The sequence below is a fragment of the Oryx dammah genome, unplaced genomic scaffold (genome assembly GCF_014754425.2).
Source record: "Oryx dammah isolate SB20612 unplaced genomic scaffold, SCBI_Odam_1.1 HiC_scaffold_8, whole genome shotgun sequence".
NCBI lineage: Eukaryota > Metazoa > Chordata > Mammalia > Artiodactyla > Bovidae > Oryx > Oryx dammah.
In genome coordinates this window covers 41,884,674-41,908,371 of record NW_024070192.1, presented here as the reverse complement: position 1 = coordinate 41,908,371, position 23,698 = coordinate 41,884,674, and the positions used below count along the sequence as shown (strand labels likewise).

Sequence of the window (23,698 nt, the reverse complement as noted above, 5' to 3'; positions counted from 1 at the left end):
GGAAGTATAAACTCCATTCACTGTATTTGGGAATTCAATTTATTCATTTATACACTGACTCCGGTTTCCCTGGTGGCTCAGACAGAAAAGGATCCGCCTGCAATGCAGGAGACCTGAGTTCGATCCCTGGGTTGGGAAGATCCCCTGGAGGAGGGCATGGCAACTCACTCCAGTATTCTGCCTGGAGAATCACCATAGATAGAGGAGTCTGGCCGGCTACACTCCATGGGGTCACAAAGCGTCGGAGGCAACTAAGCACACATTCATTCACTCATTCACCACATATTTATTGCATTCCTTGTTGTTGTTGTTCAGCTGCTAAGTTGTGTCCAGCTCTTTGCAACCCCATGGACTGCAGCATGCCAGGCTCCTCTGTCCTCCACTATCTCCCTGAGTTTGCTTAAATTCATGTTGATTGAGTCGGTGATGCTATCTAACCACTGCTGCATTCCTACATACCAGGAACATTATAAACCCCAAAGACAAAAAAACGAATAAGCTACGATCTCTGACTTCAAGGTGCTTACTCTAGTGAAGGAAGACACCAGTTTAACAACAACAACAAAAAAGGCCACCACGACAAAGAATGCACATGAGAACCAAACCCTAACTTTTGCAAGACTGTAGGTCTGGGAAGGACAACTTGGCAGAGGGAGGAAAAAAACATGTATCCATATAATCATTCATACTAGACAAATAAGATTACTCAAACTGGCTTATTCTCGTATTAACTATATTCCCATCTTAATTAAAATGGAAATACCTACACTTAGAAAGTATCTTTAAACTGTTATCTACAGAAAGTAGGAGAAAGAGGCATTAACATTGTGGAAGATTTGCTAAAATATCTAGTTGGCTAGGTTTCAAAATCAATTGTACCCAGTTTAAAAGCATGAAGGTAAACAGATACAGTTGGAGTTAAGATTGCTTACAGGATTATAAAAATTCTTATTTCAAATCAGGATAAATTACACTACACTCCCTGAAAAGAGTATGTCAAGGATAAATAAGTACAAGTTTCCTAAATGTGTTCTATCTTCACAAATTAAGTTTCCCAAATTAGGAAACAGAATACTCTGAAAATTAGCTTCCATCAATGCTTGTGGAAAGCCTCTGTAGAGAGACATCTTGGTTGCCAAATCATTTCCCCATCTAAATAATTTAAGCCTACATAGGAAAAGACAAAAACTTTAGCTGATAAAGCAGAATTAAAACTCAAAGTCACCAAAGGGCAATGGAAACTTTTGTGTGGTGTATTTTTCCCTAATCCTCAAAATGACTGCTCCATCTTTTGCTATGGTTTGGAATGTTTGGATTGTGTGTATTGGGGGTGGAGAGTTGGAGAGAAGGAACAAGTTGTTGATTTCTCATACTGATGGAGCACAGCACATGGTAGAAAAAGTAAAAGCCAACATCCTGAAAAAAGTTTCACACACATACACAAAATGAGACGGCAAACTTGTGAATCAAGCATGATTTGGCATCTTTAAATGCACAGCCAATTCTCCTCTAGTGCCAAAGCCAATGGCTTCTCCTGTAGATAAAATGGCACAGTTCCTGAAAAAGCCCTGGACGCTGTTTCCCCACAATCCTATAATCTGTCAGAAGACAGAAAACAAAAAGAAGGCTCTGCCAGCCAGAAAAAGCAAATTATAACCAACACAGAGCCAACACTTTACTTCAGACAGAAGGAGCTTTTCTATGCGTCTTTGGAAGGAGAGAGACAAAAGAAGCTTACCATTGCTCAAATAACCAAGGCAAAACATTTGAACCAAATATCATCTGGGATAAGCATTTGATGCAATAGCCTGCTTTCTTACTTCTTATACACAGTCTTAAAGAATATCTGCAGCATTTACGATAAAGAATTGGCCACAAAATAGAAAGAACTTATACACGTCAATGAGGAACAGAAACAACAGAAAGAGAAAATAGCAGCTGTGTGAAATACCTACTCTGGGAAAGAAACAGTTAAGTAGAATGGATACCTGTAGGTCAACCAAAAATCAAATTTGAAGGAACTAAAATAAGAATTTAAGATGAACCTTTACCTATGAATCTGAAGCCAATCCCTGAGTTTACACTGAGCACAGCAGATGATAGAAGCAAGTAGCAGAAAGCCTAAATACAACCTCATAAGTAAATCTCCAAGAAAGAAAGCTTACTTACTCAAATGTCTTTGCTGGGGAAGCAGACCATTCAGGGACTCCCTTTCCAAACACCAAATGCAGAAATAAAGCAAATAATGTCCGGGTGTGGCAAAACAAGTACACTAGTACAAGCTTCCCAACAGAGAGGAACAGAAACCTAAACCTTTTACTTGCCCTTGATACAAAGAGGTAATGGATTGTGGAACTGAAATTCCAAAAAAAAACACAAAGATTCAATTCCAACCTACATAAAGCTAAGAACTTCACGCCAGTTTGTTTTCAAATTGGCAATACACAGGTCCCCACTGGAAAAAAAAAAGAGGGGGGGAAGGGGGCTTCCCTGGCAGCTCAGTTGGTGAAGAATCTGCCTGCAATGCAGGAGACCCAGGTTCAGTCCTTGGGTGGGGAAGATTCCTTGGAGAAGGGAATGGCAACCCACTCCAGTATTCTTGCCTGGGAAATACCATGGAAGAGCCTGGTAGGATCACATGGGATCACAAAGAGTTGGACATGACTTAGCAACTAAACTACCACCACTGAAGAAAAACAATACACAAGATCCCAACTGAGCTGTCAGCAGGGTAAAGTTCTGAGCAGACTATTGCTTAACCATTTCCCTTATCATTTTAAACATCAAAAGGACCACATCCCAGTTTTCCTCCATTGTTAATGCCACTTTAGAGGCTGAGAAAAATTTAGTTCATCAGATTCAAATTTCAGGCATTTCCTAAGTACATTACAGGTAATGATGCCACCAATTCTATATTTAGACGCAGGTGTGGAACAAAGAGTGCCAGTTTTGCCTGAAATGGCCGTGTCCCTCTTTAAATTCTAATTGCAGCCATCACCTAAGCCTGCATTAAAATGTCTATATGGTGTCGCCTAAAATAAATTAAAATGTTTTTTCAATGCTTTTTTTGAGTGGTTCTATTGATTGACTGTGACATTTTAAATATAGATAATAAATCACTCCCACCAGTCCTTTAAACAGTCAGCATTTTAACTGCTGTAGGGTGGCCCTCACAGCCTCACTTGAATCAAAAAGCCAAGATGGTAAAAACTCTTGTCATATGAATCCTCTAAAATGGTAACATAATAAACCTTTGGGCAATAATCTCTTTAATAAAAAGTTGTGTCATCATGTTTCCATTATTGTTACATTTCAGAAATTAGGAGAGCAGCCTTTTCCCAAATCCTGAGCTATTTTCTCTGCAAACAGTATTTATAAAAATATATCACCTTTCTCAAAAGGAACTTAAGGGCTCTAACAGACAGTATGTTGCTAATTTTCACAACATCCCAATAAAGAACTATTATTTAGCATTTATATCACACTTTAACTTGCAAAAGTGTTTTACAATTATTTTCATTAGTAGTCATGCCTCACAACCGCCCACTGAGCTAAACTGGTCCTGTTATCCTCATCTGACAGCTGAGAAAACTGATGTATCGTAAGGCCAAGGTCAAGTAAGTCTGCCTTTCCAAGACCAGGAACCTGATCCTTAAAGGCAGTCTCATTCATTCAGCAGTGTATGTGTATTGCTCGTAATGCTCATTAAACTCGGTTTTTAGAAAACAGAAATCTACCTAAAACACTAAAATTGTAATGCTTTGATGAAAATATATAACCACACTGGAAGACAAATAGGTAAGGATTTAGTAACACAGACACAGGACGTTTTTAGAAATAGCCTCCCAAAACCTCGCTGTCATCAGGCAAAACTGAAATGCTTTTCATCCCATTTGCTCCCTCCATCCACTACAATCAGACATCTGTCACCACCATTCCAATGAGTAATTCTACTCAAGATTACCAATAATCTCTAGGTTGCCAAATCCCCCACAGGTACACTGCTGCTCTTATCTGAGACAGCATTCGATATCATAGTGCTCTCCTCCCTTCTTTACATATTCTTTTACTTGGCTTCCATAACATCACTCTTTCAGGTTTTCCTCCTACCTCGCTGGCTGGTCCTCTGTCAGACCTCTCTTCTCTAGACACAAACCATTCTAAGTGACTGCCTGATTGAATTCCATGACTTCAACTTCTATCTACGAGCTGATGATCTCCGACTCTACAATTCCAGCCCAGGCTTCTCCCTGGAATGCCAGGCTTTTCTACCCAACTACACTATAGCTCCAGGTGGCTAACAAACAGCTCAAACTTGACATGACCGAAACAGAATTCCTGACAAATATATTTTGCCACAGTCTTACTCATCTCAGTAATCACCATTTACCTATCTAGTTCTCCAGCCAATACATGCAGAACCTATGCATGATTTCTCACTCTGCCTCATTCCCTCTGGCTACTGACAATCCCTGAGCAAGCCCTGTCAACTTCACTTCCAAAAGATATCCCAAATCCTTCTACCTTTCTACAGTTCTTCAGCCATCTCCCGAGTCCTAGTCACCATCATCTCGTCTGATTTAGTACAACAGCCTTGTAAGCCAGTCCCCTTGCCTCCACTCTTGATCCCTCTACAATCCAGTTTCACATAGTAACCAGAGTAATAACTTTTTAAAATTACAAATCAACTCACATCATATCCCTACTTTAAAGTGTCCAAAGGAAGCAGACCACTCGAGCTGTCAATGTCATCTGCCTTCTGGCCGCTTCTTGCACCATCTCCCTCTCACTCACCATATTCAAAGCCACATCGGCCTTATTTCTGCTCCTCTAACATACGAAACACTACCGTGGACAAGAATCCCTTAGAAGAAATGGAGTAGCCATCACAGTCAACAAGAGAGTCTGAAATGCAGTACTTGGACGCAATCTCAAAAACAACAGAATGATCTCTGTTGTTTCCAAGGCAAACCATTCAATATCACAGTAATCCAAGTCTATGCCCTGACCAATAATGCTGAAGAAGCTGAAGCTGAACGGTTCTATGAAGACCTACAAGACTTTCTAGAACTAAAACCCAAAAAAGATGTCCTTTTCACTACAGGGGACTGGAATGAAAAAGTAGGAAATCAAGAAGTACCTGGAGTAACGAGCAAATTTGGCCTTGGAGTACAAAATGAAGCAGGGCAAAGGCTAACAGTTTTGCGAAGAGAATGCACTGGTCATAGCAAACACCCTCTTCCAACAACACAAGAGAAGACTCTACATATGGGCATCACCAGATGGTCAATACCAAAATCAGACTGATTATATTCTTTGCAGCCAAAGACGGAGAAGCTCTATACAGTCATCAAAAACAAGACTGGGAGCTGACTGTGTGTGGCTCAGATCATGAACTCCTTATTGCCAAAGTCAGACTTAAATTGAAGAAAGTAGGGAAAACCACTACAGCATTCAGCTATGATATAAATCAAATCCCTTACAACTATACAGTGGAAGTGACAAATAGATTCAAGGGATTAGATCTGATAGAGTGCCTGAAGAATATGGACAGAGGTTCATGACAGCGTACAGGAGGCAGTGATCAAGACCATCCCCAAGAAAAAGAAATGCAAAAAGGCAAAATGGTTAATCTGAGGAGGTCTTACAAACAATATGAAAAGTAGAGAAGCTATGAAAAGTAGAGAAGCAAAAGGCAAAGGAGAAAAGGAAAGATATACCCATCTGAATGCAAAGTTCCAAAGAATAGCAAGGAGAGATAAGAAAGCCTTCCTCAGTGATCAACACAAAGTAAAGGAAAACAATAAAATGACAAAGACTAGAGATCTCGTCAAGAAAATTAGAGATACCAAGGGAAATTTTCATGCAAAGATGGGCACAATAAAGGACAGAAACGGTATGGCCCTAACAGAAGCAGATGATTTTAAGAAGAGGTAGCAAGAATACACAGAAGAACTATACAAAAGATCTTCATGACCCAGACAACCACGATGGTGTGCTTACTCACCTAGGGCCAGACATCCTGGAATGTGAATTCAAGTGGGCCTTAGGAAGCATCACTACGAACAAAGCTAGTGGAGGTGATGGAATTCCAGCTGAGCTATTTCAAATCCTAAAAGGTGAAAGTGCTGCACTCAATATGCCAGCAAATTTGGAAAACTCAGCAGTGGCCATAGGACTGGAAAAAGTCAGTGTTCTTTCCAATCCCAAAGAAAGGCAATGCCAAAGAATGCTCTAACTACTGCACAATTGCACTCATCTCACACACCATCAAAGTAACACTCAAAATTCTCCAACCCAGGCTTCAGCAGTACGTGAACTGTGAACTTCCAGATGTTCAAGCTGGTTTTAGAAAAGGCAAAGAAACCAGAGATCAAATTGCCGGTATCAGTTGGATCACTGAAAAAGCAAGAGAATTCTAGAAAAACATCTACTTCTCCTTTACTGACTATACCAAAGCCTTTGACTGTGTGGATCACAACAAACTGTGGAAAATTCTTCAAGAGATGGGAATACCAGACCACCTGACCTGCCTCCTGAGAAAATGCAGGTCAAAAAGCAACAGTTAAAACTGGACATGGAACAACAGACCGGTTCCAAATTGGGAAAGGAGTACGTCAAGGCTGCATATTGTCACCCTGCTTTTTTAACTTATATGCAGAGTACATCACGAGAAATGCTGGACTGGATGAAGCACAAGCTGGAGTCACGACTGCAGGGAGAAATATCAGTAACCTCAGATATGCAGATGACACCACCCTTATGGCAGAAAGCAAAGAAGAACTAAAGAGCCTCTTGATGAAAGTGAAAGAGGAGAGTGAAAAAGTTAGCTTAAAACTCAACATTCAGAGGGGGGTGGGAGGGGGGTCCATGTTTGGGAACGCATGTACACCCGTGGTGGATTCATGTCAATGTATGCCAAAACCAATACAGAATTGTAAAGTAAAAAAAATAAATTATAAAAAAAAACCAAAAAACTCAACATTCAGAAAACTAAGATCATGGCATCTGGTCCCATCACTTCATGGCAAATAGATGGGGAAACAATGGAAACATTGACAGAATTTATTTTGGGGGGCTCCCAAATCACTCCAGATGGTGATTGTAGCCATGAAATTAAAAGACACTTGCTCCTTGGAAGAAAAGTTATTATCAACCTAGATGGCATATTAAAAAGCAAAGACATTACTTTGCCAACAAAGGTCCGTCTAGTCAAGGCTATGGTTTTTCCAGTAGTCATGTACAGATGTGAGAGTTGGACCATAAAGAAAGCTGAACACAGAAGAATTGATGCTTCTGAACTGTGGTGCTGGAGAAGACTCTTGAGAGTCCCCTGGACTGCAAGGAGATCCAACCAGTCCATCCTAAAGGAAATCAGTCCTGAATATTCATTGGAAGGACTAATGCTGAAGCTGAAAACTCCAATACTCTGGCCACCTGATGCGAAGAACTGACTCATTTGAAAAGACCCTGAGGCTGGGAAGATTGAAAGCGGGAGAAGGGGACGACAGAGGATGAGATGGTTGGATGGCATCACCGACTCAATGGACATGAGTTTGAGTAAACTCTGGGAGATGGTGATGGACAGGGAGGCCTGGCATGCTGCAGTCCATGGAGTCGAAGAGTCAGAAACAACTGAGCGACCGAACTGAACTGAATATATAGAATTAATTCCTCCTTAGCTTTGCACTGGAATGTTTGATCTGCTAATCTTGGTATCCTCCTGGATTTTAAATGCCATACCTTCAGAGAGGCATTCCATATTCCCTATTCTCCCAATCTTAAGTAGCTATCCATTCATCCTCTAATATATCACTCTATTTTAATGCTCTGCAACTGATTTTTTTTAAATTTGTTGGTTGTCTGTTCACCCTCCTAGAATATCAGCTCCATAAGAACAGTGCATGCCTTTGTTCACCAGTGTATGGTTAGTGCCCAACACATTCTATCAACTCAATAAATCTGGCACGCTTACTTGTTAGGAGAGGGTAAAAAAGACATAACCTGGGACCTTCCCTGGACCTAACCTGGGTCCAGTAACCTAACACTTGTGCTCCTAATAGAGGGGGCCTGGTTAGGGACCTAGATCCCATGTGCTGCAACTAAAGATTTTGCATGCCACAATGAAGAGCAAAGATCCTGCATGCCATAACCAAGCCCAAGCACAGCCAAATACATTAAATAAATATTTTTTTAAAGAAGACATAACCCGTATCCGCAAAGAGCTCACAATCCAACTGAGGAAACAAAACATTTAAATAATAAGTGTAATGATAACAGCATACTAAAATATCACAGCAGCCCAGAAGCAGGAATGATTAATTCTGCTCTGGAAACTAGGAAGACGTCACAGAAGAAATGAACTATGAGCTAAACCCTGAAGATTAATTAGGAGATTCACTAGATTATTGGTTATGTCTGTCTGCTTGTTTTAGAAGTGTCCTTGGAGCAAAAATAGGATGAAGAAAGGAGGAAGGAAAATGAAACCAAGCATCTGCTATGTATTAGGCACTGTGGGTAATGAAGGGTCTTAAAGGGAAAGGGAATAAGCAGTCTCAGAATTTAGGAAGATCACTCTTGTGACCGGGTGGTGGATCGACAGAAGGGTGATAAGACCTGAGACATACAGACCAGTTAGGAGGTTACTGCAACTGCCCAAGTGAAAAATGAAAATGGTCTAATCCAAGACTTTGGCAACAGGTGTGGAAACAAAAAGGTAGATTTAGGAGACCTCAGAGGTTAAAATCAGACTCGTATCAACCAGATACGAGTGATGAAGGAAAAGAACTAAGGTCAAGTCCAGAGTTTTTTATTTAGGCAACTGTGTGGCTATTCAAGTTCAGTTCAGTCGCTCAGTCGTGTCTGACTCTTTGCAACCCCATGAATCGCAGCACGCCAGGCCTCCCTGTCCATCACCAATTCCCGGAGTTCACCCAAACTCATGTTCTATCGAGTCGGTGATGCCATCCAGCCATCTCATCCTCTGTCCTTCCCTTCTCTTCCTGCCCCCAATCCCTCCCAGCATCAGGGTCTTTTCCAATGAGTCAATTCTTTGCACGAGGTGGCCAAAGTATCGGAGTTTCAGCTTCCACATCAGTTCTTCCAATGAACACCCAGGACTGATCTCCTTTAGGATGGACTGGCTGGATCTCCTTGCAGTCCAAGAGGCTCTCAAGAGTCTTCTCCAACACCACAGTTCAAAAGCATCAATTCTTTGGCGCTCAGCTTTCTTCACAGTCCAACTCTCACATCCATACATGACCATAGCCTTGACTAGATGGACCTTTGTTGGCAAAGTAATGTCTCTGCTTTTTATATGCTACCTAGGTTGGTCATAACTTTCCTTCCAAGGAGTAAGTGTCTTTTAATTTCATGGCTGCAATCACCATCTGCAGTGATTTTGGAACCCAAAAAATAAAGTCTGACACTGTTTCCACTGTTTCCCTATCTATTTCCCATGAAGTGATGGGACCAGATGCCATGATCTTAGTTTTCTGAATGTTGAGCTTTACTCCAACTTTTTCACTCTCCTCTTTCACTTTCATCAAGAAGCTTTTAATATCATTCAACTAGGCAGGAAATCTAGAATGTTTCATGGAGAAGATACTTAATTCTGTGGTGCCTATGGGATGTCTAGGTGGGTTTTGGAAATACAGGCCTCAATTCTAGGAGGGAAGGAGGGAAGGGACAAGGGAAAGGGAAAGACAGAGAAAGAGATTTGAGTTAAATCTAGAGATTTAGATGATTTACCTGTGTGTGTAGTGAATTACATTACCTATGAAAAGAAAAAATAAAGACAGAAAGACTAAAGATTAGTTGAAAGAGAAACAGTGATGCAACAAGGTCACAGAGAATTAACAGTATAGTGAAAAAGGAAAGGCCAACATGAATATAGTAAACTCTGTAGGTGTAAAAGAAAGATAATTTCCACTTGATAGCCTTTGAAAGGTAGGGGAAAGAATAACATTACAGGACTAGAGATAACTGGATTAATGATTTACCAAGAACAGGCAATTATTTAGGTAAGATAGAGAAGACTAATCAGACACCCAACAATCCCCTACTAAGAGGAATGACCTTATTTTATCTAAATAGAAGTCCTACTTAGAAATTTGAGATCTGGTAGAAAACCAGAGTAGTTGTGGGGCAGGGTGGGGGAAGGTTAGAGACGAGACATGATCCAGACACACTAGCAAATATTTTTCAAACCATCTCTCACCAAAAAAGCAGCAGCAAAGGGAACAGGATGGATGCCCAGCAGAGGGGTGCAATACTGTTAATCAATATTGGATCTGGTCCAGCTGCCTAAAAATCACAGCCAATTTCCTCAATGTCTTCCCAAATCGGAAAATCCACTCTCACCTGGAAGCTATAATATACAACTTCCAAGATTATCATGGATGTCTCCTGCCACAATATTCTAAGTATCCAAGCTGAAGCTGAAGCTTGGATACTTAAGTCATCCCTAGTAAAACAGACAGCTTGACCAGACTTTGGATGAGATTCACATATCCCTCAGTTAATGTGAGATATCTCACTGGTGAGTATTTTTTCATGCACCAAGTACAGAAAATGTCTTTAGGTGACACAGCAGTGTCCTAGGAGAGGAAGAATACAGTGGAGAAGGTAATCTACTAGCATAGTGCTTGCCAATAAGCAAACTTACATAACATAGAAAATAACTGGTAATGTATTCCTGACGTGTTAAAATCAGAGTACACGATTGCATTTTAAAGTAAAATAAACTAAAAGGATCTAAAATTTCCACTATGTATCTTTTATTTTAAATATATTCAAAAAAGAAATAAAATTAAGTAAAAAATTCCAATACACTTAAGAAGTCATATTTATGGAATTCTTGAATGTCTTTAAAGATTTCTTTAAAGTCTTCTACCCTCAGATTTCCTTTTTAAAAAAATTTTACACAGTAAAATTCGTGTTACAGTGTTCAGTTCTAAGAGTTGTCACAAATGCACAGTCATATAACTATAACCATAATCAAGATACAGAGCAGTTTCATCACCTGCCAAAAAGACTCTCATGGCTACCCTTTTGTAGTCAAACACTTCACCTACCTTTAACCCAATCTGACCTGTTCTCCACTGTCCCTACAGTTTTGAGTTTTCCAGAATATCATATAAATCCAATCATGTGGTGGATAGTCTTTTTTAACTGATGTATATCTGATTTACAAAGTTGTGTTAGTTTCAGGTGTACAACAAAGTGATTCAATTACACACACACACACAAGTGATAGCAGCTTTTAAATAGGATAGCTCTCAATTAATACATGAAGAGATGGAGAGCAAAGCTATAAATTAAACAATAAGTAGTAGATATATGAAAATCATTCTGTACGAACCTATTTGGATACTGTTCCAAACGGCTGAAAAATACTGAGGTAACTGGGGAAATGTGAAAACTGACTGGATAACTGATGCTATTAAGAAATGCTTGCTAATTTTTGGTGGAATTTCTTTTTAGTCCCTATCTTTTAGAGCTACATACTGAAATATTTATTCATGAGATTATGATATTCTGGATTTAAAAAAAATAATGTAGGTGTGTTAGTGGGTACAGGCTACACAGATGGAACCAGATGGGCGTAAGCTGACACTTACTGTAGCTGTAGCAGGGTGATAGGGGTTTCTTATGCTGTTCTGTCTACTCTTACACTTATTTAAATTTTTCCATAATAAAGAGGTAAAAAAGAAAAAATGCTACCATTTTTTTCCACTAAGATGAGAGGTTCTGTGCTTTATTCTTTGCAACCTAAAAGCTGGTAATTTAAGCCAAGTGTATAACGCATTAAAAAACGTAAAGTGTATAGAACAGTCTTTTGGACTCTGTGGGAGAAGGAGAGGGTGGGATGATTTGGGAGAATGACATTGAAACATGTATAATATCATGTAAGAAACGAATCGCCAGTCTAGGTTCACTGCAGGGTGCAGGATGCTTGGGGCTGGTGCACTGGAATGACCCAGAGGGATGGTGTCGGGGTGGGGAGGGGCGTTCGGGATTGGGAACATGTGTACACCCGTGGCGGATTCATGTTGATGTGTGGCAAAACCAATACAATATTGTAAAGTATAAATAATAATAATAAAGTAAAGATAAGTGTGAACTACTATTGAGAAAGTACCGAGTGCCACATTCTCATTTAGCCAATCTCGCCAGACAATGTGAATGATCAACACATTAAGCAACTGGACCTTAGACTCACAGGGTCATTACACTGGCTTTAACTGTTACTTACACCCTAATGATTTCTAGGTCTGCATCTCCATTCTACGGAGATTCTAACGCTTTCTACTGAACTCAAGATCCAAACATCCAAAAGCCTGTTAGGTATTTCCTCTTGGATTTCCCAGACACCTCAAATCTGACATACCAAAATCGAACTCCTTTTCCCTCAAATGGAACACCCTCTTACTCCTCTATTCCCTACCTCAGTTAATGACATCACCATCCACTTAGTTGCCCCAGCAAGTAATTTTAAATCCATCTTGGACAACTTCTCCCGGACACCTTCCTCAACATAAAGTCAGTAAGATCCTTCTAGTCAGTCTCGTAAAAAGCTGTTTAATCTGTCTACAATCCTACTACCTGAGGTCTTCAATATCTCTCAAACGATCATCATACCAGTCTCATAACCGTCTCCCTGCAGCCAATTTCTCCTTTTAAAAATGTAACTTCCATACCTTTCCTTTTATTTTACTGAAGTATAGTTGATTTACAATGTTGTGTTAATTTCTGCTATACAGTAAAGTGATTCAGTTACCTATATATAGAGAGAGATATAGAGATATCCTTTTTCATATTCTTTACCATTCTGGTTTGTCCAGGATACTGAATATAGTTTCCTGTGCTATACAGTAGGAACTGGTTGTTTATCCATCAGGGTTACTTTTCCTAAATAGTGATTTAAACTCTCCCATGACTGCCCAGCACCTACAATATAAAATTCAGACCCCTCAATAAGACCATCCACAATCAGGCTCCAACCCATCTCTCACCTCACTTCCTTCCACTCCTACCTCGTACCCCTTGACCTATGCACATTAAACCACTGGCCTTCCCAGTATAGACTCATGGCTTTGTGCAAGTTGCTCTCTGCGCTTGAAATACTATCTTCTCCAATCCTTTTCTGTTGAAGCAGCCAAACAGTATTCATTCCTCAAGATCCGACTGATTCTTCCTCCAGGAAGCCTTCTCCAACCTTCCTTTCCCACCACCAGGCAGAACCAGGGCTCCTATAACTCTTAGTCGAGATCTCTATGACAGCACTTACTATACTGGTACAATTCATAACTATTTGTCAGTCTCCGATTAAAATGTGAGCACCTTAAAAACACAGATCATGTCATTCACATTTTAATTCCCAATGTCTACCACAATGCCTAACACAAAGTAGGCACTTCAATGTTTGTTGAATCTGATTGCTGAGGATTATCACCAACATTTTTCAATGAGACTAGAGTTCAAAAACTTAAAGAGTTATTTTGGCTTACTGGTGAAAAAAAAAAAGACACTACAGAAAAACATAGTTTATGGTATTTTTGGTTTTATATATTTTTCCCAAATTGCTTCAGGGTTAGTCACTAGAAAATTAGTACCAAAGTCTTTTCTTCTGGGTGAGTCTTTTACTATTATTATTTTGGCTATGCTGCACGGCATGTGGGATTTTAGTTCTGTGACCAGGGATCAAACCTATCTCCCCTGCAATCCTGCAGTGGACATGCAGAGTCTTAACCACTGGACCACCTGGGAATTCCCTTAAGTCTTTTTTTTTTTAAATCACCAACCCTTGAGTAAATATTACATCACTCCTTAAATGACCTATATTTCCCCATTAAACAGTCACTCCAGTGCTGAATCAAATCATCATTTTGTAACTGAGCTATCAAATCTAGTAATTAATTATTCTCCTTGTATTAAATCTATCTTTAATAAAATTTAGCATTTCTCAAGTTGTATTCACTCTTTTCACTCTTGAGTTGTAAAGCTCTAAAAGGGACACAATCAAGACCTTGACAGGCAGTGAAAAGACAGAAATAGATATTAAAAACACTTCTCTGCTGAGAAAGCATTCACCTCACACCAAGAGTATAGCGACTTCACACTTATCCCCTTTCTGGTCAGCTGTAAAGCTTCAGCCCTTCCCCTGGCCATTTCACTTCTCACACATACTCTCACTTCTCAGTTTATTGTATCAAAACCATCTATTTAGAGTTGTGATAATATTTTAGGAGTTTAAATCCAAGAATTAGGCTCATGACGCTTCTGAAAATGTTCCAAGCTTCCTGTCCTTCTCTGCTGCATTAGACAATGTTGCTCTGCCAAAGTCTTAGCTCATTTCCTCCTGCTGCTTGCCCTGATATGGTGGTACACATCAATAATGCCCTCCCCTTTCCCATTTTCAGATCTCACTGTCTGCTTGGAATGTCCTGTCTTCCACATCCATCTGTGAGGGCCTGTCAAACAGGTTCAATGCAGTAGAGGCCTTTACTGACAACACCTGAATCCAGCCCTTCCATCAACTCTTACTCTATCATTTTTTTTGGGTGCAGGGTGGGGCGGGGGGGGGGGGCATGCAGCGTGCGAGATCTTAGTTCCCTGATCAGGAATCATACCAGCAGCCCCTGCAGTGGAAGTTCACAGTCTTAACTACTGGACCACCAGAGAAGTCCTTCCATCAATTGTAAGACAGGCTTTTTTCCACCACATTTCTCCGAAAAACAGGATGCAACTGACGGCATGCCAGTCTCATTAGTAGCACTTCTTCTTCCTTAGTGGTATGCAAAATAACTGTGAGACTTACAATCACTGGCACCATAGATTTGATGAAATAAGGTATTGAATTCCATTATAATTTCTTTGTATAGTTCTGTTTCCTTCACTAGACTGTGAACTAGCAGAGGGCAGGGGCTGAGTCATCATCAACTCTGACCTGTGATTTGGGCACAAAGAGAATGAGTATATCCAACAAACACTAGTAATAATTAACATTCAGTTAGCATTTACTAAGTGTCAGGTACCATTCTAAACACTTTATATATATTAACACATTTAACCTTCACAACAACCTCATGAAGTAAGTACAATTATATTTGGTTTATAGATGAGGAACGGAGAAAGCAATGGCAACCCACTCCGGTACTCTTGCCTGGAAAAACCCATGGACGAAGGAGCCTGGTAGGCTGCAGTCCATGGCATCGCTAAGAGTCCAGCATGACTGAGCGACTTCACTTTCACTTTTCACTTTAATGCACTGGAGAAGGAAATGGCAACCCACTCCAGTGTTCTTGCCTGGAGAATCCCAGGGACGGTGGAGCCTGGTGGGCTGCTGTCTATGGGGTTGAACAGAGTCGGGCACGACTGAAGCGACTTAGCATCAGCATAGATGAGGAAACAGGCAAAGATACATGAGTAAGCTTATTCAAAGATACACAAAGTTGCACAAGATTTGAACCCAAGTTTGCTGATTACATACTGTTATTATTTTCCCTTTGGCAAATATTAACGAGCAGGTACTCTAAGCCAACAGCTGTGCTAAATAAATAAATACTGGTAAGTAAACCCTGCTCTTCAAAAGGGTCCTCTGAACCACAGGTCCATTCTTGAATTCTTTACCCTCCAAACATCACAATCAACTTACAGATTCACTAAGTTAAACCCACTTTTCTCACAACATTGTAAATCAACTCTACTTCAATTTAAAAACCGAGTAAATAAAAAATAAATCCACTATCCTCTTTACTTTCCCTTTTAAACATTTTCTCATACAGTATTCCTTTAAAGTTCTTAGCACTCTACCAAGAACCAAATGACAAAAAAAAAAAAAACCTTTCTGCTCCTATTATTAATTAGTGGTTATAAAAATATCACAAAAGAGACTTCAGCTAAGGAATGTGCGGCAAGATCAGAAAGGATCTGAAGAAACAAAGGTTCTGTTTGCAAGCAAATATTTTCAGTAAAACAAAAAGAGAGGGAGGTAAAAACACCATAATTTTGCTTTTAAATAGACTTCTTTAGAAAGGGTTCCCCCGAGGCATGAAATGCTTTTTTTAAGAAAAATGATTCATTTTATCAGAATGAACACGAGCTACCTTATTCCTTTTATTTTAGCTCTTCTAACAGGCAATCAAGGCACTGACCATCCCCTTTCTCTCCCTCAGGGGAAGACTCCCTGAGGAAGAGTCTCCTTATGTAATCTACTACATAAAAGGAACCACAAACAGGAAAGAGAATAGAAGGAGAGGACAGGAAATTCTCATCACAGCTGAACAAAGCTCTATCATTTTAACATAATAGGGATGGCATTTATGGACTTGTCTAAACTGATGGAAATTTCCAATAGAGGGCGAAATGCATCATCAAAATTAAAAACAAACGTCCAACTATTAGAAATAAGATGGTTAGGTTAGTTCTAACATGTTTACACCCCTACTTCATCTTCCATGTGGTAGACAAAGACAGAATGAATTTGAATCCTGTAAATGACCTATGACAACAGTAACAAACACTTTCTTTTTTAAACTATCCTCTAAATAAGAAAAAGAAACTATCCTCTGTTATGGACAGAGAATTTATTGGAAAAGCCAAGCAACTAGAGCAAAAAGTTTAAAATGATCTATTACTGTGTATTTCCAAGAAGGAGTAGTAAAAACACATTTGACCAGACAGAGAAGTTAAAAGGCAATGAGGGTTCATGTCCCCATTCCTATAAAATAATTCATTCCCCTTATCTGTGAACCTTCAAGGATCTAATACAGCTACTCCCTACCTTTGGTCAGACGAAAGATAAATCACTAATTTCCAAAAGACCTCGCCATTTCAAGCTCTCCATCCTCAGAGCTGGCAGAGCTGAAGCATCATCTCTTTCCATCCTTTTGAAAGGAGTTTCACGTCTTTTTCAAAAGCTGTCACTAGAAAGCCATTTTCTCTCTCTCTCCAAGTACACAGTTTAACTCTGTCCTCTGCTTTGTCTACCCTAAACAACGAGAACAACGACAAAGCCTCAGGAGTGCTCCTTCCGCCCCTTAGAAACAAACCAGCCACCTCTCAGGCTTTCGCACAGCTGCTTCTGTCTTTCTCTGAGAGACACTCCACCCTGGAGGTTTCCACAAGCAGGGTAACAAAAAGTGGAGCCTAAAAGCGGCTATATGCTGTCTGACCTCCAAAATAGACACAGCGCCTCGGGGAAACCAGAGACTCTTGCAAAGAAAAACTTTTTTACAATTAAAAAAATAACAAACTGGGAAAACGAAACAAAACGTATTTGCACATCCCTCACTGTGCACCCCTCCCAGTTTGTCTCAAACTAGTTTTTTTTTTTTTTTTCCAACTCATAATAAAGCAGGTTAGTACCAACTATGCTACAAGGGAACCGAACAGGCTGTGTTCATAAACCATTTAACAGATTGGTCTTCCATTCTCTACTGCCTCCCTCTTGGGTGAGGAGCTACATACCATTTGTAAAAAAAAAAAAGAAAGAAAAGAAAAAAAAATGCCTGAAAGTATGGCATTTTTCCTACACAAGTCTGTCTGATGGCTAATGTGTCACATCACAGAACAAACTGGTATTTCTGCACAGGATCTGCTGAGCCGATAAAGAAAACACGTCTGTGCCGATCGCTTTTACAAACATGCTTCGCTTTGACAAAGAAATCAGTCATTCCATTAATAACGGTAAAATCTAAAATCCAGTGATACTGCTGGGTGATACAGCAACCCCGACACAGTACTCACAATTTACAGTTTTTATAAACGAACTCAATCACATACGTGATGCTTGCAAGAGCCCGTTAAAACACATTACATCTTCCGAAGGTTCAGAAAGGTTAAGTGGGACCTGCCCAAGGTTATCTATCAGCTTTAACCAGCGATGGTCGTGGATTCGAACCAGTCGGACGCTAAGCTCCTAGCTCTTTTCCCTAGACCCCTCCCAGCTTTAAACGACCCCCATCCTCTACCCAGAGTAGCCTATTACTCCGGGCGACCGGCTCTTCCCCGCTTGGACCAGAGTTGTCTTCATCTCCAGCAGGGCTTTCATCCTCCACTACCCTCCCCCTTCTCCACCCCCCCGCCCCCCCGGAGATCATTCTCTGAAAGAAGCGGAAAGGGAGAGGCGACCGAAAGCTCCTGGGGGAAGGGACGATGACACACGGGGGAGCGCGGGACACTGCCCCTGCGGTGGGCTCCTTCACTCTGCAGCGCGCACCCCCTGACCTCCCCGAAGCCGTCCAGCCCTAGTGCCGGGGAGCTGACCACAGTGCCCCGAATCCTCCCATCATCACCTCAAACTGTCCCTCCCCCACGCCCCTTCGCCTCCGACAGGCAGAGCCTACCCCAACCCCCAAGTCGGAGTATCCCTCCACCAGGTTACCCTATCTTCCTGTCTCCCACCCTGCTCCCACCACCACTCACTGTCGGTGACTGGGCCCGGCCCTCATGGCTGCTCCGTTGCCGCCCGCCGCCGCCACCGCTGCTACACGCCCCGGCCCCTCAGTCACCGCCGCCGCCGTCGGGACTCGCCGGGAGCCGCTCTTGCGCCTGCGCAGCCCAGAGCGCTGGGGCCCTCTCGAGCCGTCTGCGCCTGCGCAAGCCGCACCGAGGGCGTCTGCCTCAGTGCCTGATGCCCTGGACCCCTGGGTCTCAGGTGGACATGGCCGCTGGCTTCGAGGACTTAGTAAGCTTAGAGGCTCTGGTGGCTGCCTCAAGGTCTCAGGCTTCTGGAAGTTAGCGTGGGTTACTAAACGCGGTGCCCATAGGGGCCGTAGACTTAATCGTACTTCCAGGATTCTGGATCCCGCTTGCACTTAAAGGATTGAATGCTCTGAGATGACCGCTGATAGGTTTCTTTCAAGAATACCATCACATCTAAAATGCATTGAGGGGTAACTGTGTAAGAGGTAACTTTGACATCCCTGAATACTCAAGTGCTCAGAAGCCCTGGGGACTTTGTCAGGGAGCTGACTACACCTCAAATGCACAGGGACACGGCTAAGTTCAGTCTGTTTATTAAGCACATACAGTTTATGGGATGAAAACTCTCCGGGCATCTCATATGTGCCATCAAGGGGCTTATCAGGTTGATAGTTCCCTACTTTCCAACTTTATCGTGGAGCCTGACTTGCAAATTGGTAAAAACTAGGCCTTTAGCCCAAGGAAAACCAGCTATCAGCCCCTAGACCACCACCCAGACCCGTGCCTTAGCATAACCCAACAAGAGACTAGGCTCAATTCAGTCCCAGGAATTCAACAATGCAAACTTTTTGGGGGGCCATATCTCATGGCTTGTGGGATCTTACTTCCCCAACCAGGGATGGCACCTGGATCCTGGGCAGTGAAAGTGGGGAGTCCTAACCACTGGGCATCCAGGGAATTCCCCTCAACAATACAAACTTGAAAGCTGCAGCCAATGCACTGCAGTCAGAGGGAAGAGGAGATACAGGACTAAACTCTCCTTATCACCATGACTCTTCCTTCCTCCTCTAGCCCAGTCTCTCTACAGTTCAGAGTCTGGAGGGATAGAGACCAAGAGTTATTACTTGCAAAAGTATTAGCCTTTGAAATGAGAGCACATTTGGCACCAGAGGGGAATTACAGAGCCAGAAAGGAAGAAGAATTAATATTGACACTATGTCCCGATGAATGGATGACTAAAAAGAAAGCCATAGCTTACCCTGAAACTTCTGGGAACTGTGCCTTAACTCCCCCACCACATGCAGTCCCAGGGAAGGCCTGCTGCAATCTATATGGAGGTGACATATCTTCTTATATTTGAACAGTAAGGATCTCTGGAACCATTTCCCTATTAAATTTCTTACCCAGGGCAGAACTGTGATTTGTTTTTTGTCTGCCAAGCATTCACTCACTATATCTCATGATAATCATTCAAAGAATCACCCCTACTCCATTTTCAGACCATGTGAATGAGCACATAAGCCCAATCCCAAGTCATTCTGCTCATAACATTCCTTAAGTTAGAATGGTTGTTTTATGGATGGGCATGTAACCCAGTCAGAGTCAAAAATGCACAGAGTTCCTTCTGGGAAAGTCTGTTGCCCTTTCCCACTAACACTGGATATAAAAAGATGTATAATAATATCTGATACTGCTGCAACTGTGTTGACACCACCAAGGGAGCACCAATCCAAAGAAAGATATACTTTATTCACTCACTGAACAATGTGCCAGACACTGTTCTAGGTGCAGGAGACACAGTAGTGACATACACACACACACAAATTATATATATTCTTTGTTCTTACAGAATTTATAGTCTAGTAGAGGACATATAATAATAGGAGCAGGCACACAGCATTTACAATGTGCCTAGCACTCTTCTAAGTAAACACTTTGTGTGTGTGAAAGTTGCTCAGTCGTGTCTGACTCTTTGTGACCCCATGGACTGTATAGCCCGTCAGGCTCCTCTGTCCATGGAATTCTTCAGGCAAGAATATTGGAGTGGGTAGCCATTCCCTCCTCCAGGAGATCTTCCTGACCTAGGGATCAAACTCGGGTGGTTTGCATTGCAGGCAGATTCTTTACAGTCTGAGGCACCAGAAAAACTTTACACATATAAGTACTCTTAACTGTAACAACCCTCTTTTATAACATAACCGTAATCATTATGCCTGTTTTATAGATGAGGAAACTGCAGTAAAGAGAAGTTACTTGCCCTGGGCCACACAGTAAGTAATGGGGCTGAGAACCAGAGCCAGGCTGTCTGGCTCAATTATCTGTGTGCTCAATCAGTGTATTGTTAACTGCTTTGTCATAGGAGGATAAAGGATCTTATAAGAAAATGTAACCTATCATGGAAGGAACAGCCTATGGAAAGACCTGGAAGTGAGAGAGAATACCATGCAATTGGGGGACTAAAAAAATTCAGTCGAGCTCAAAAAAGAAGAGTAAAAGAGATGAGCCTGGCAAAGTAAGCTGGAGCCACGTTAACTGGTTTACACTTAATCATGAAGGCACTGAAGCAAGGAAGTTACTTGGTTAAACGGGGGCCATCAGGAGATAGGTAAGACCCTGAAGAGCCCTGAGCAGTCTCTTATAGCATTCCAGACACTGCAACAGAACCCTTGCAGGAGTGGCGAATGCTGTGAAGAAAAGCCTATCAGAAAGTGACATTTTAGCTGAGACGTGAATGGGACACGGAAGCCAAATCTAAAACATAGCAGGCAGGAGCAGCAGGTATAAAGGCCCTGAGGCAGAAATGAGCTTGGTAGAATCAAGAGATGGAAAGAAAGCTAGTTTGCCTGATGCCTTGGGAGTAGAAGTAAGCAGAGCTAGATGCATGCAAGGATTTGGACTTATCTAGCTGTAACTGGAGTCCCTTAAAAGGTTTTAAGCTCCATCTCCTTCAAATTCTATCTCCTTAGATCTCTGGAATCCATCTGCTTCTCTCCACCATCTTCACTGCACTATTTTAGTGAGAAGGATAAAATGACACCTATTAGAAAAGGACTTGAAGGGTCAGGGAAGGTGTGCTTTTTTTTTTTTTTTTTAATTCATTTCCCCTAATTTTTTATGTTATTCCTGAGATTCTTCCAGTGTTATCTGTTGCCATCACTGTGGTACTTAGTATGTGTTCCTTGGGTAATTTTACATTTATGTAGCTAAGTTCTTTAACTACTGTTTAACCTGAAATTCCCGTTCATTTTAATTGCAGTTGAAATGGTATTTCACCTAACTGTTAAGAAAGACTATTTCTATTTTTCTGATTGTTGGCTGTCTCCTATTTAGTAGCATCTTGTTTTTGGGACACCCATATGCCCAAAGAACATCCAGAATATCATGTTCCAAAAAGTCAATTTCTTCTACAAACAGAGAAGGCAGCCTGAAAACTGGAGCCTGACACCATTTGCAAATTATCAGTGCATTTGGGTGCCCAAGGCTCTGTCACTCTGTGTCACTTAGAGCTTATCGAACACTCAGCCTTCATTCCCACAACAGCAGTCTGGCCAGTTGGTTCTTACCATCCTCCAACAATTCTCCCCTTTCTGTCCTTGATCATCAATTTCTTCCTCTTTATTAGGTCGCTACCATAAGCAAACAAAAACCACCCATCTTTTTTAAAAAAAAAAAGTAACTCCTCTCTTAACTCCACTCCGCTTTCCCTCTCTTCTATTACCACTCTCTCTTGCTTTGCTCCTCTGGGAAGTTTCCCCTGTGCTAAATCGCTTTAGTCGTGTCCGACTCTTTGCGACCCCATGGACTGTAGGGTGCCAGGCTCCTTTGTTCATGGGATTCTCCAGGCAAGAATACTGGGGTAGGTTACCATGCCCTCTGCCTGGGGATCTTCCTGACCCAGGGATTGAACCCAAGTCTCTTATGTCTTCTGCACTGGCAGGCAAGTTCTTTACTACTAGCACCACCTGGGAAGGTCCGGCTACCCTCAATTCCTCTCCCCTCACTCTCTCTTAAATCCACTCCGTTTAGGCTTTCACGCAAACCATCCCACTGAAACTGGCCCTGTGAGGTCACAGGTCGGGTATCTCTCTCTCTCTCCCTCTCTCTCTCTCTCTCACACACACACACACATGCAGCTCCCAGAATACAGGTCCCGTGCTGGAGATTTTTGTCCGTTTTGTTCTTTGTTGTATCCTCAACACTTTCAATCCTTGCGACGTTTCTCTCTCAATTCCAAAAGTCTGACTGAGGCGTCAAAGGATGAAGAGAGGGCTTAGGGCCACTAATCAGCCAAGGTATATCAGGATCCTCAGGCAGCTAAGACAATCCCGGAGATCCTAGGTGACTAAGCAGCTTCTTCTCCTTTTGCAGACCCTCTGGTTTTTCTCCAGAAATGATGGCCTCAGAGAGAAGGTAGTAGTCGAGGTTTATAGGAGGGAAATCCGGGTTTGCTGCTCATCGGGATCACAGACCCACGGACCACTCCTTACAGGAGACTCCCATAAAGCTAAGGCACAGACTGCCAGAGGCCGCTGCCAACGCTAGGCCAAACCAGAGGGCCGCTGGGTGGGGGTCGTGCATGCCTCAGGCTGGCTGCTAAGCTGCTGCTGCTAAGTCGCTTCAGTCGTGTCCGACATTGTGCGACCCCATAGACGGCAGCCCACCAAGCTCCTCTGTCCCTAGGATTCTCCAGGCAAGAACACTGGAGTAGGTTGCCATTTCCTTCTCCAGGGCATGAAAGTGAAAAGTGAAAGTGAAGTCGCTCAGTCGTGCCCGACTCTTAGCGACCCCCTGGACTGCAGCCTACCAGGCTCCTCCGTCCATGGGATTTTCCAGGCAAGAATAGTGGAGTGGGTTGCCATTGCCATTGCCTCATAAAAAGAACCTCAGTGGGAGCGGTACAAGGATCATTACTGCTACGCTGCGCGAGTTTCTCCTGCTGACAGACGTCGGACGCTAAGAGAAAGATTTTGCCGCTCGGCCTCGTGGGAGATGTAGTCTTTCATGAGGCAGGGCTAGAAAGGCCTTTTACAAAACTTTGGCAGGAGAAGAATAAAACACGATGCGTATCGGAGTCCAAAACGATTGTGAAGCTCACACAAACTCTGAATACACTTTTCCCCCTTTTCTTAGCCTCGGGCCGTCTCCAGAGAGGATCCAACCCCAGCCCACCTCCAACGTCCCATGCTCCTCCGCTCTGTTTGGGCCGATCTAGCTCGCTCCCTCTCGCTCGACTCTCCGCCGCTCTGTCCAATCGTAGGTGCGTTCCAAG

At 42.1% G+C, this 23,698-nt stretch overlaps 1 protein-coding gene across 3 annotated transcripts in view; it reads right to left on the bottom strand.

Annotated features, from left to right (window-relative positions):
* FAM222B (family with sequence similarity 222 member B) overlaps nt 1-23,638 on the bottom strand; it is a 61,411-nt gene extending 37,773 nt beyond the window's left edge. The window contains exon 1 of one of the 3 annotated variants that reach the window (XM_040243908.1): nt 19,408-23,638. The gene's annotated coding sequence lies outside the window, so the exon portion shown is untranslated. Of the gene's footprint in view, nt 1-18,429; nt 18,532-19,407 lie in introns of those variants that run through there. The other 2 variants (XM_040243906.1, XM_040243909.1) reach the window with 2 other exon arrangements.
* Nucleotides 23,639-23,698: the final 60 nt, after the last annotated feature.